The sequence below is a fragment of the Hordeum vulgare genome, chromosome 5H (assembly GCF_904849725.1).
Source record: "Hordeum vulgare subsp. vulgare chromosome 5H, MorexV3_pseudomolecules_assembly, whole genome shotgun sequence".
NCBI lineage: Eukaryota > Viridiplantae > Streptophyta > Magnoliopsida > Poales > Poaceae > Hordeum > Hordeum vulgare.
The window spans coordinates 227675517-227688110 of NC_058522.1; positions in this window are offsets into that span (position 1 = coordinate 227675517).

Sequence of the window (12594 nt, forward strand, 5' to 3'; positions counted from 1 at the left end):
ATCCCGCTGCTACTCTTGCAACTCCAGTCTCCGTGACTCCACCTGCAATAGTGCTTCGTTGCAACTTGTAAAGATGCGAAGCCGTCCTCGCTCCAATCATCACGGTCACCTCATCTTCCATGATTTTCATGGTCTTCTTATCCCGATCACAACCTAATACCATACCACCATCATGAAGAACTCCAAGCGAAATTAGATTCCTCCTTAGCCCCGGCACATGCCTGACTCCCCGAAGTATCCGCTCTACTCCGTCAAACATCTTGATTTTAATGTCACCTACTCCAGCAACACGATAACCAGTGTCATCGTCCATATAGGCTAAACCTAAATCACCAGACTTGTACGAAAGAGAACCACTCCTTGTTGGGTGTCGCATGAAAAGGGCAAGCTGAATCCAACATCCACACTTCACTTTTGGTTGACCGCCTGTCTGATACTACGAGGGTATCATTACTGTTGTCTGAGTCATTACCATGAATTTCCATATTAGCACTTGACCCACCATTGAGCTCTGGACAGTCCTTTTTAATATGTCCCCTCTGCTTACACTTGTGACACTGTATTTTCTTTTTCTTTTCTTGTTCTTCCCGGCCTCATATCCCTTCCACCAATCTTCACCCTTGACTAGAAAACCTTCACCATGAGAGACTTGCACCGCATTCTTCTTTCTCATATGATAAGATAGCAAGGTCGCGGTAATATCCTCATTCTTGACAGTCTCCTTGACGTGCGTCAAAGTAGTGATCAAATGGTCATAGGACGATGACAATGAACAAAGAAGCAGAATTGCCCTATCCTCGTCGTCAATCGTCGCACCCAAGCGTGCTAGATCCGTCACGACTTGATTAAAGGCGTTCATATACTCCACAAGATCTGACCCCTCCTGCACCTTCATCCCATATAACTTTTGCTTCAGATACACCTTGGTCGTCGCAGTCTTGGACATAAATTGACTCTCCAGCTTCTCCCATATCTTCTTCGGCGAATTCTCATCCATCACATGATAAATAACCTGGTCCGACAGACACAACCGTATAGTTCCGGCTGTCCTCAACTGTAACTCCTCCCAGTCCTCAGCCTCCATCTTAGCTGGCTTGGCTTCCTGCAACAACGCCTTCAAGCATCCCTGTTGTGCCAACAAATCTTTCACCCTTGTCTGCCATAACCGAAAGCTTCCAGTCCCGTCGAACTTCTCACCTCAAACCTGGTACCCACTGGCGCCATGGTTCTTTGTACGGCTGACTGTATGAAAAAATATCTGAGTTATCCCTGCGATGCCGAAGTACACGAGCAAAAACCGACGTGGTCTCGCCTCCATGCACTAGTAGCAATCCACCAAAATAAATTGGCCTTCCACGTGGTCTACTCTTAGGCATAAATCTGGATGCTTGATGCTAATTTGCTTTGCCAAAGCCTGATGCTTTTCGATGTATGCGTAGTCTGTTAAAATCTGATGGATTTTTCTTCCGATTAGATCTGCTTGTTGCTTTGTCTCTCGTCGGCTACCAGCGCCCGTAGTCCTCGCCCGGCTGCCATCCTTTTATAATGTGCTCGCACGTCTCCAGCAAAGCAACAGTCCGGCTCGGCTACGAACTCTCTTGGGACTCGGTCCCGTATTTGTTTCCTTTTTTTTTCTCCAAACAAATCTCGTAAAGCAACGGAACTAGCCAGCTCTTTCCATCAGCACAATGCCCACCGCGTGCATGGCTTCAGCTGGCCAGCAGCGTGCATGCATCAGCCCACCGCGCGCACGCCTTATAGCTGGCCAGCCACGCGCGTCTCTACGCTAGCGCCGCAGGTGCCTTGCTGCCGATCCGACGCCTGCTGCAACTACTACTTTCCGATCTCGCCGAGAACCACGCCGCAGACGGCTGCATCTCAACTCAATCCTTCCTCTAAATCAACATCCGTAGCCTCCAAACAACCTAGCTCATGATACCACTTGTTAGAATAAATCCAAGGTACGCGGTCGATCCACCGAGGAACAATCAATCACAGCACGATGACGACACCGAGATTTGTTAACGAGGTTCGGCGAACTCGCCTACTCCCCGGGGCAATAACTACGGACGCTCCTCCCCGAGATACCGCAACACCGGTCACCCGGGCGCCGCCACAAGCCGCCGGCTCCCCCTTGCGAGCCTGTCGCTATCTAGTCGTCTTAGGTTACAACGTGTGGTGCCTTTTCATATATAAGAGGCCAAGGGTACAACGTGTCCGATTACGACACTACATGTATCCTACCCAAACTACAACACTAAGTCCATATGTAACCCAACTCGTACATCAATATTTGACACAACTCTAAAAGTGGAAACTACACAGTTCATTGCCACCTGCCACTGGTTCCACCCGCTACTCCCTCCACTCCCATGTTGCTTCGGGCCTCTCTTTCTCCATCACGGGAGCAACAACGACTTGAGGAATAGATCAGCAGCGACACCACATGAAGGATGGTGGCGGGTTGAGAACATAAGCACCATAGCCATGACAGAGCGGGCTCTTGGTGACTCCCTCAATGCGCTCTTCTTCTTCCCTCAGTTCATCGCTCGCTCCTGCATCTCTCCCCAGGGTGGATGCACTAATAACGACAACCAATATGTCTTCCTCCCATCATCTTTCCTTCCGTTATCACCTTCCCATTGGGTCCACCGCTAATCTCACTGAATCCGATCTTCTTTTGTGTGTGGTCATCGTCCGCATCAACCCTAAGGTAAGTAATCAGTCGCCTGCTAATTCATGTTCGTTTTTCATGTCTTCTTTAGTGACGTGCAAATTCCCACATACATCGCTCCACCGTCTGGCCACATGCCACATCTTGATCCAACAGTTGGGAGGATCGGAAGGGGGAGGAGGATCCACTAGCACTGTTTGGGCAGCACTAAATTGCCCTAACATCAACCTTCCTAGCATTAGGTCTGCCACCTTGAGGTGTGCTGCAAAGCGTTAAAGCCGGATGGCCATCGCTGTCATCGCCTTCTATATTGAGATCCTGCCTCCCCATGCAACCCTTTGTAAGTTTGTTCCAATATAAAGTACAGGTAAAACTCAATTCAGGTTTTGTGAACGTTAATGGGGTTTCCTCCCATTTAGCAAGGAGGTTAATGCTTTCTACACATACATTGGTAACAAAAAGAGATCAGATGGTACTCCTATTCATGGCTCTTCTAAATCTTGTAACTATGCAATATTCAGGTTCCATATTATTTAAATACAATTGTTGGTCTCACTTCTCCATTTTCTTGAGCACGAATTTTTGTAGCTTATCGGCAACAATAATCTCATAATGGAATTCGGCCGTGTAGAACATGATTAATAAATATTAACAAAACTAACATCTTTGCTAACAATACTTTACTAAGTCGCCATGTTATTGTTGAAGTGTGTACTCATTTTTTTGCCCCAAATAGCCAGGCATGTAGGCATGGCGACACAAGTAAGGCAGCATGGCATGTTGCTCTGTTTGCTAGAGAAATAGTAGATGATGAAGGGCATGCTGATGCGGTTATTCATTGGGACATCACCATGGTAACGGAGGATCGAGGCCATGCACCGGCAGAAGCACTACAATATGGTGGGGTTGTGCTCCCAGGGAACACATGTAGCATAATGTGGTGGCGCTGTGTTCTCAAGGAATGTGAGTGGCATCATGGTGTCCCCAGGGGCTTGCGGCCTCCTAACTTGGACAACATTTCCATGGTCGATTTAAGGGGCTAAAATTCAGAATTATTAGAATCGATAAAAATATTGATGATTTAATAATTTTTCATTTTGTTGATGGAATCATGAAATTTTTATAGGTGCGAATGAATTCCATATGACTGTGTTATTGGTGTGCCATTTTACTATATATAAACATGACAAAAGGTAATAGTCTTTTTCTCAATGCTATTGTTAATACCATGCAATGTTTTTTATAATATATATTAGTTTCGAGCATGTGTGGTGCGTACGAGACTATTCATCAGACATGTTATCGTCTTTGGAATGAAATGCCAAGAGCGTTTTTACTTGTAAAAATTGAATTATTCTATATTTTATCACTTGTCTTCTCAATATATATGCAAAATAGTAGGATTATGTATTGCAACTTTGGTCAAGGAGCGTCTGAAGGTGGTCGAAGAGGAGTCATATATACTATTTAAAGGTACCCAGTGGTATAGATGATTAATTTTTTTGATGCATTTCCTATATACATCCGTATGTAGTTCACTAATGAAATCTCTTCAAAGACTTATATTTAGGAACGGAGGAAGTATATATTTTGTACCGATATTGTTACTGTAGCATACCTCTGAACTTGGTTAACATTTTCCCACGTCAAATTATTTCCAAGAGGGCCTATAAAATTAGCATTTTAGGTATACCATGATATCTAATGTTCCGTCAACCGCCCTTGTACACTGTGTCAATTGAATGATGGAGATACTTCTAAAATTATAAAGGTACAATGGGTCAAATTGGATATGCATGCATATTGAAGTGGCAAATGCAGTTTTGCGAAGAGGAAGTACAATAGAGCTGAGTCAACTGGTTATAAGGAATAGACTAATATATTTTTGTTTAGTTAGAGGAAAGAGAAGAGGAGAGAGAAGGTAAGCGGGCTCTTAGCTAAGAGCCAGCTCTAGCACGTGCTCCTAGGCATTTTGTGAGTATGAAAGGCGGACCATATAATAAAAAAACAGTACACTTTTGCAATGAACTATTGTACATGTTGGTTATAAGGTGAGCTATAGATGACATGGCAATGGCTTATAGCCAGCAGCTGGCTATACTATTGTACTCCCTCTGGTCCTTTTTAGTCTGCATATAAGTTTTGTCGGAAGTCAAAGTATCTCTACTTTGACCAAAGTTATAGAAAAAATTATCAACATTCACCATGCCAAATCAATATTGTTAGATTCTTTACGAAATGTAGTTTCATAATGCATATATTTGATATTGTAGATATTGATATTTTTCAATATAAATTTGTCAAACTTTGCAAAGTTTGACTTGACCGAAATCTAAAACGCGGAGTAAAAAGGACCGGAGGGAGTACTTTCTAACAGCACACGTGAAGGCACATATTTTCTTGATTCTTTAAATGGTTTGGTATCTCTAGTGTTATTACCATACAAAGTTGTCACTATACCAGTAAAGGAAAATGAAATGAAAATATAATTAACATGATTAATAGCAATGTTTCTTTGCTTGGATGGTTAGAAAGACAGTGGTATCCCAGCCCACTAGGATATAAGTCCTAAACTTTGACACCGATGCTCGCATTTTTCTTTTTTATTTTAGGCCTTCCAACGATATGCATTCAGTGGGAGGAGATGTTTTCGTCAACTATAAAATCGTATAACTATGTTCAAAAAAATAAATGCTTCTTTATTTATGTATAGGAAAAAGGTTTTGGTATTCAATCCTCACACACTAAAAATGCTAGTCATCATTTTGACTTTTGTCCTTTTTATGTTTGCCATTTACTTTCTTAACGGTTTAGGTGGGGCCACTTCCATGGTGCATCTTAAGAATGTGGATAAAATAAGATGGCGATGATGTAGCTTTTCCTTCATGGCGGTTTATATATCATGTGTAAAAAGGGTTACATTGTTTCACAAAGTGTCAAGCAAAAAATCGGAAGCCTTGGACTGCCACACAATAGTGTGCGAGTCCTCCGACATGCTAGCTAAGAAATCGATCACCCTAGGACAGTGATGAAAACTACGACGAATAAAAGAGCATTACTCATAAATAGCTATTGTCGGTCCTAGTGAGTTGCCTCCATTACGAATCACTTGGATTACTTCCATGTAATCATCCTTAATCACTAGGTTGTTGCAACCTATATCATTCGTCTCATAGTCCTCAGGCCTCGACCGTTGTTACCAGAATTAGTTCGTTTCGTAGCCCTCTGGCCTCCGCCGCTGTTGTGTCCTCGAAGAACTGTATACTGCTACAAGATGCAACTATGAATATCCCATGGGCATCTTGAGCTTTACAAGCCCCTCGCTTGGCTTGATCCACCCATGTCTCTTAATACGGACTAGACCATTCTTTTTTTGCTCGTGAAAAATTCTGACAGTGTGGAGATCGCTTGTGATGATCTTGTTGGACCCTGAAGTTGTTCCCCATGTTTCCACATGTCTCTTAATACAAAACTGATGTTACAATTTTTCGAAAAAGGACTCTTTATTATTTAAAAAGTTTAAGCATTACATTCGACCTCTGCATAACTAAGATGGACACAGCCAAATAAAGTCCTCTTGCACATAAAAAAAATAAAGATGGCAAAATACATAGAAATACACAGAGTCCATATAACGCCTAAAGAAGAAGTGGGCCAATACTAAGAGCATGCTACCACCCATGTTGAGTAAAAATATTCCTCGTTGTATCCTCCAATCGTGTACACACCACCATAAACAAGTCTTGATTCTCCACACGTTGTAAAGATGATCCTAAACAAAGAGTCCTGGTACATCTATAGATAACTTGCATCAAAGAAGTACATTTTGTTGAAAATATGCCCTAGAGGTAATAATAAATTAGTAATTATCATATTTCCTTGTTCATGATAAATGTTTATTATCCATGCTATAATTTTATTGATTGGAGACTCAAATACATGTGTGGGTACATAGACAACAAAGTGTCCCTATTATGCCTCTGCTGGACTAGCTCGTAGATCAAAGATGGCTAAGGTTTCCTTGCCATAGACATGAGTTGTCATTTGATAACGGGATCACATCATTAAAAGAATGATGTGATGGACAAGACCCAAACCTTAAGCATAGCATTTGATCGTATCCAGTTTATTGCTATTGCTTTCTTCATGTTAAAGTATGTGTTCCTATGACCATGAGCTCATGCAACTCACTAACACCAGAGGAATTCCTTGTGTGTATCAAACTTTGCAACGTAACTTAGTGACTATAATGCTCTAAGGTATCTCCAAGGGTGTGTGTGGAGTTGGCATGGATCATGACTATGATTTGTCACTCCATATGATGGAGAGGTATCTCGGGGCCCACTCGTCAATACAACATCACAACAAGCGTGCAAGCAATGAAACTAAGGAGGTATTCACGAGATCTTGTATTACAGAACGAGTAAATAGACTTGCCGGTAACGAGATTGAACTAGTTATGGAGATGCCGACGATCGAATCTCGGGCAAGTAATGTATCGATGGAGAAAGGGAACTGCATACGGGATTAGCTGGATTCTTGACATCGTTGGTTTGACCTATATATATATTCGTAGAATATGTGGGAACCAATATGGGCATCCAGGTACCGCTATTGGTTATTGACTGTAGAGGTGTCTCGGTCATGTCTGCATAGTTCTTGAACCCACAGGGTCTGCGCACTTAACGTTCGGTGACGATTTGGTATTGTTGATTTATATATGTTGGTGACTTAAAGTTGTTCTGAGTCCCGGATTAGACCCCGAACATCATGAGGAGCTCCGGAATGGTTCGGAGACAAATATTTATATATAGGAAAGTGGTATTCGGGTTCCAAAAAAGTTTCGGGTGTTTTCGGTATTGTACCGGGAGTGCCGAAAGGGTTCCCGGGGTCGGCTCGCGTACCTCGGGGTCCCACATTGTCCTAAGAGGTGGCGCCCCAGCCCCTGGTGGGTTGGGAAGTTGACCCATATAGGGCCCATGCGCCCAAGGGTGGAGGAGGAGTCCTCCCTAGGGTGTCCACCTCCCTTGTTGGAGGTGGACTCTTCCCCTCTTTGGTCGGCTAGCCCTCGTTGGAGGAGGGGCCAAGGCTGCGCCCTACCTACTACCTCCTCCTGTATATAGAGGGAGAGAGTGGGAAGAACCGCCCTAAGGCATAGGTCCAGCCCTACCTCTCTCCCTAGATCGATTTCTCCTCCGAAACGCGTCTACGACAACGCTTGGCGAAGCCCTGCTGAGGTTGCACCACCACCACTGGCACCACACAGTTGTGCTACCGGAGAACTCATCTACCACATCACCCACGCTCTCTGGATTGAGGTGGTGAAGGTATTATCGAGCTATACGTGTGCTCAACATGGAGGTGTCGTCTGTTCGACACTTGATCAGGACTTTCGTGATTGGATCGCGGGACAGATCGTGATTGGATCACGAAGACGTTCGACCACATCAACCGCGTCTCTGAATGCTTCCGCTTAGCGATCTACAAGGGTATGTAGATGCACTCCCCATCTCGTAGATGTAGATCTCCATAGATTGATCTTGGTGAGCGTAGGAATTTTTTTGTTTCCCATGCGATGTTCCCTAATAGTGGTATCAGAGCTAGGTCTATGCATAGATAACATGCACGAGCAGAACACCAAAGAGTTTGTGGACGTTGATGTTTAGATTGCTTACTTCCTTAGTCTTATTTTGATTCGGCGATATTGTGGGATGAAGCGGCCTGGACCAACCTTACTCGCCCACGCACGGGAGACTGGTTCCATCGACTGACATGCAATTTGTTGCATAAAGATGGCTGGCGGGTGTTTGTCTCTCCCAATTTAGTCGAATCTGATTCGACCGAGATGGTCCTTGTATAAGGTTAAATAGCAACTTAAATATCACCGTTGTGGCTTTGCGTAAGTAAGAACGGTTCTTGCTAGTTACCTATAGCATCCATGTAAAACATGCAACAACAAGTAGAGGACGTCTAACTAATTTTTCATGGTAGGTTGTGATATGATATGGCCCATCACATGATGAGATATATGTGATGTATGAGATGATCATGTTTTGTATAGAATTATCACAGCTTGCATGTCGATGAGTACGACAACCGGCAGGAGCCATAGGGTTGTCCTTAATTATTTGTGCCTTTTTGCTTTACTTGATCTCTATGAGTTAGCAATAGTGGTAGAAGCATAGCTGGTGCAACAACCCCAATGGCGACATAGTGATGGAGATCATGATGATGAAGATCATGGTGTCATGCCGGTGACGATGGAGATCATGCCGTTTCTTTGGAGATGGAGATCAAAAGCACAAAATTGATGATGGCCATATCATGTCACTATTATGATTTGCATGTGATGTTAATCTTTTTATGCATCTTATTTTGCTTAGGACGACGGTAGCACTATAAGATGACCCTTCACTAGAATTTCAAGATAAAATTGTGTTCTGCCCAAGTGTGCACCATTGCGAAGGTTTATAGTTTCGAGGCACCACATGATGATCGGGTGCTATAGACTCTATGTTCACATACAACGGGTGTAAGCCAGTTTTGCACATGCAGAACACTTGGGTTAAACTTGACGAGCCTATCATGTACCTACATTCCCTCGGAACACAGGAGACTGAAAGGTCAAACATGAGTCATATAGTAGAGATGATCAACATGGAGATGTTCACCGTTGAAACCACCTCATCTCACGTGATGATCGGACTTTGGATCATGTCACACTCGAAAAACCTGAAGGATGTTTAGTTGAGTGGGAGTTCTTAAGTAATATGATTAATTGCACTCATTATCATGAACATAGTCTAAGTTGTCTTTACAAAGTATCCTGTAGAACAATAGCTCGCGCTGTAGCTCTCATACGTCTCCAATATATCTATAAGTTTTGATTGTTCTATGTTGTTATGTTGTCATTCTTGGATGTTTTATAATCATTTTATAGCAATTTTATATCATTTTTTGGGACTAACCTATTGACATAGTGCCTGGTGCCAGTTGTTGTTTTTTGCTGTTTTTTCCTTCACAGAAAATCCATATGAGATGAGGTCCAATTGCCACGAAACTTTACAGAGATTTATTTGTACCAGAAGGAAACATGGGAGCCAAGATTGAGCAGCAGCCAAGGCTAAGGGGGGCCACTAGACACCAGAGCGCACTAGAGGCCCCTGGCACGAACTGGTGTCTAGTGGGGCCCTCTAGAATCTTCTCCACCGCCTGTGAGCTCTATAAATACCCAAATATTGTAGAAACCCTAGAGGAGTCGATGAAAAATCGTGTTAGCTGCCGCAAGTTCTAGATCCACGAAAACCAATCTAGAACCCGTTCCGGAGAGGAACACGATCACATAGGGGTTCACCATCCTCATTGGTGCTCCCCCATGATGCGTGTGTAGTTCATATCAGACCTACGGGTCTGTAGGTAGTAGCTAGATGGCTTTCTCTCTCGTTTTGTTTCTCAACACAATGGTCTCTTGGAGATCCATATGATGTAACTCTTTCTTTTGCGCTGTGTTGGTTAGGATGATGAATTGTGAGTTTATGATCAGATCTATGAAAACATATTCATGCTTGATTATTATAGCCTCGTATTTCTTCTCTGAAATTTTGTTTTTGTCTGGCCAACTTGATCTTTTATCTTGCAATGGGAAGAGGTGCTTCGTCATGGGTTCGATCTTCCGGTGCTCAATCTCATTAACAGAAAGAGACATGACATGCATGTATCATTGCCATTAAGGATAAAATGATGGGGTATATTCCTACATGAGTAGATCTTGTCTACATCATGTCATCGTTATTAAGGCATTACTCCGTTTCTCCATGAACTCAATACACCAGATGCATGCTGGATAGCGGTCGATGTGTGGAGTAATAGAAGTAGATACATGCAGAAGTCGTTCTACTTATTTTCGATGTGATGCCTATATACATGATCATTGTCATGAATATCGTCATATTTATTTGCTTTTCTATCAATTGCTCAACAATAATTTGTCTACCCACCACTTGCTATTTTCTCGAGAGAAGCCACTAGTGAAACCTACGGCCCCCGTGTCTACTTCACATCATCTGTTTGCAATCTCTACTTTGCTATGTTCTTTTCCACTTTATTAGCACTCCTATTGCTCCTCCCGCCACTAGCGCGAAGTCTTTTGATATTAATGCCACTTTGTTGAATCTTGTTATGAAAGAGCAATTTTCCGTAATTCTAATGAGGATGCCACATCCCATCTAAACACTTCCATATAATTGTGTGATATGCAAAAAAAGAAAGATGTGGACAATAATATTGTCAAGCTGAAATTATTTTCGTTCTCTTTGCGTCGTCATGATAAAATCTGGTTTTCATCTTTGCCATGAAATAGTATTGATTCTTGGAATAAGTGCAAAGATGCTTTTATCATAAAATATTTTCCTCCCCCAAAAATTATTTCTCTTTGAAATCAGATTATGAATTTAAAATAACTTGAGCATGAGCATGTTTCCCAATCTTGGGAAAGGATGAAATTGATGATAAGAAACTACCCAACTCATGGTTCAAATTTGTGGAAGATCATACAATTTTTTGTGTGGGATTGAATTTTGTTTCTAGAAATCTTTTAGATTCCGCTACGGGTCGTACTTTTATGGAAATTAATTTGGGTGATGCTACTTAATTTCTTGATAATATTATGGCTAATTATTCACAATGACATATGGAGAGAGCTCCTACTAGTAAAAAGGTTAATTCTATTGAAGAAATTGATGCTTTTAGTGAAAAATTTGATGCTCTTATGAAATTAGTTGATAGTAAGCATGATCCTATTGATCCTAATGATGTGCCTTTATCTACTTTGATTGAGCAAAATAATGATCCCATAGATGTTATTTTTTTCTCGCGAAATAATTTTAATAACAATGCCTATAGGAACAATTTTAATACTAGGTCTATCCTGGAAGTTCTTAAAATAATTATGGTAATTCCTATGGTAATTATCATAATAATAATGATAGGATACTCTCTAATCTTGAGTGTAATATTAAGGAATTTATTAATGCTCAAAAGGCTTTTAATACCACGATAGAAGTAAAGTCGAATAAAATTGATGATATGTCTTGAAGCATTGATAGAATTTTGCATGATGTAGAGAATCTCAAGAATATTTTTTCCTAAGGTTGATATTAATGAATAAATTATAGCTTTATATGTTTATATAGATGAAAGTAAGAAAAGAACCGCTATGCTTAGAGCTTAAAGATAGTTTTTAGAACGAGCGTTTCCCGATTGCTTTCATAATGATAATGAAGATATTAAAATGATTCGTGTTTGATTCCTTGTTTAGTAATGTTAAAATCAATGATGAGGGAACTCAAGAGTGTCAACTTTAGCTAGAGGGTGTTCCCATGATTTGGAGGGTGAAAATCTTATTGAAAAAATTGATAAAAGTGGGATTGAAGAGGTAAAAACTTTAGCTAGCGATGCACCCACTATTTTGGATTGCATTTTTTAATTTTGATAGCTTCTCCTTGATTGAGTACATTTCTATGTTACAATCTATGATAAATTCACCCAATGCCTATGAACAAAATAAAACTTTTACTAAACCTGTTTTGGAAGCGGTTATTAAAACTTTGGAAGAAAAGTTGGAGCTGGAGACTTCATTTCCTAGGAAATTACATGATGAATGTGAACCGACCATTAAGATCAAAATCAATAATTTTGAGTGTTATGCTTTATGTGATTTGGGTGCTAGTGTTTCCACAATTCCGAAATCTCTTTGTGATCTGCTTGGTCTTATCAATATTGAAGAGTGTCCTGTCAATTTGCACTTGGCAGATTCTACTATTAAAAAACCTGTGGGGAGAACTAATGATGTTCTTATTCTTGCAAATAGGAATTATGTGCCCATAGAATTTATTGTTCTTGATATTGAGTGCAATATGTCT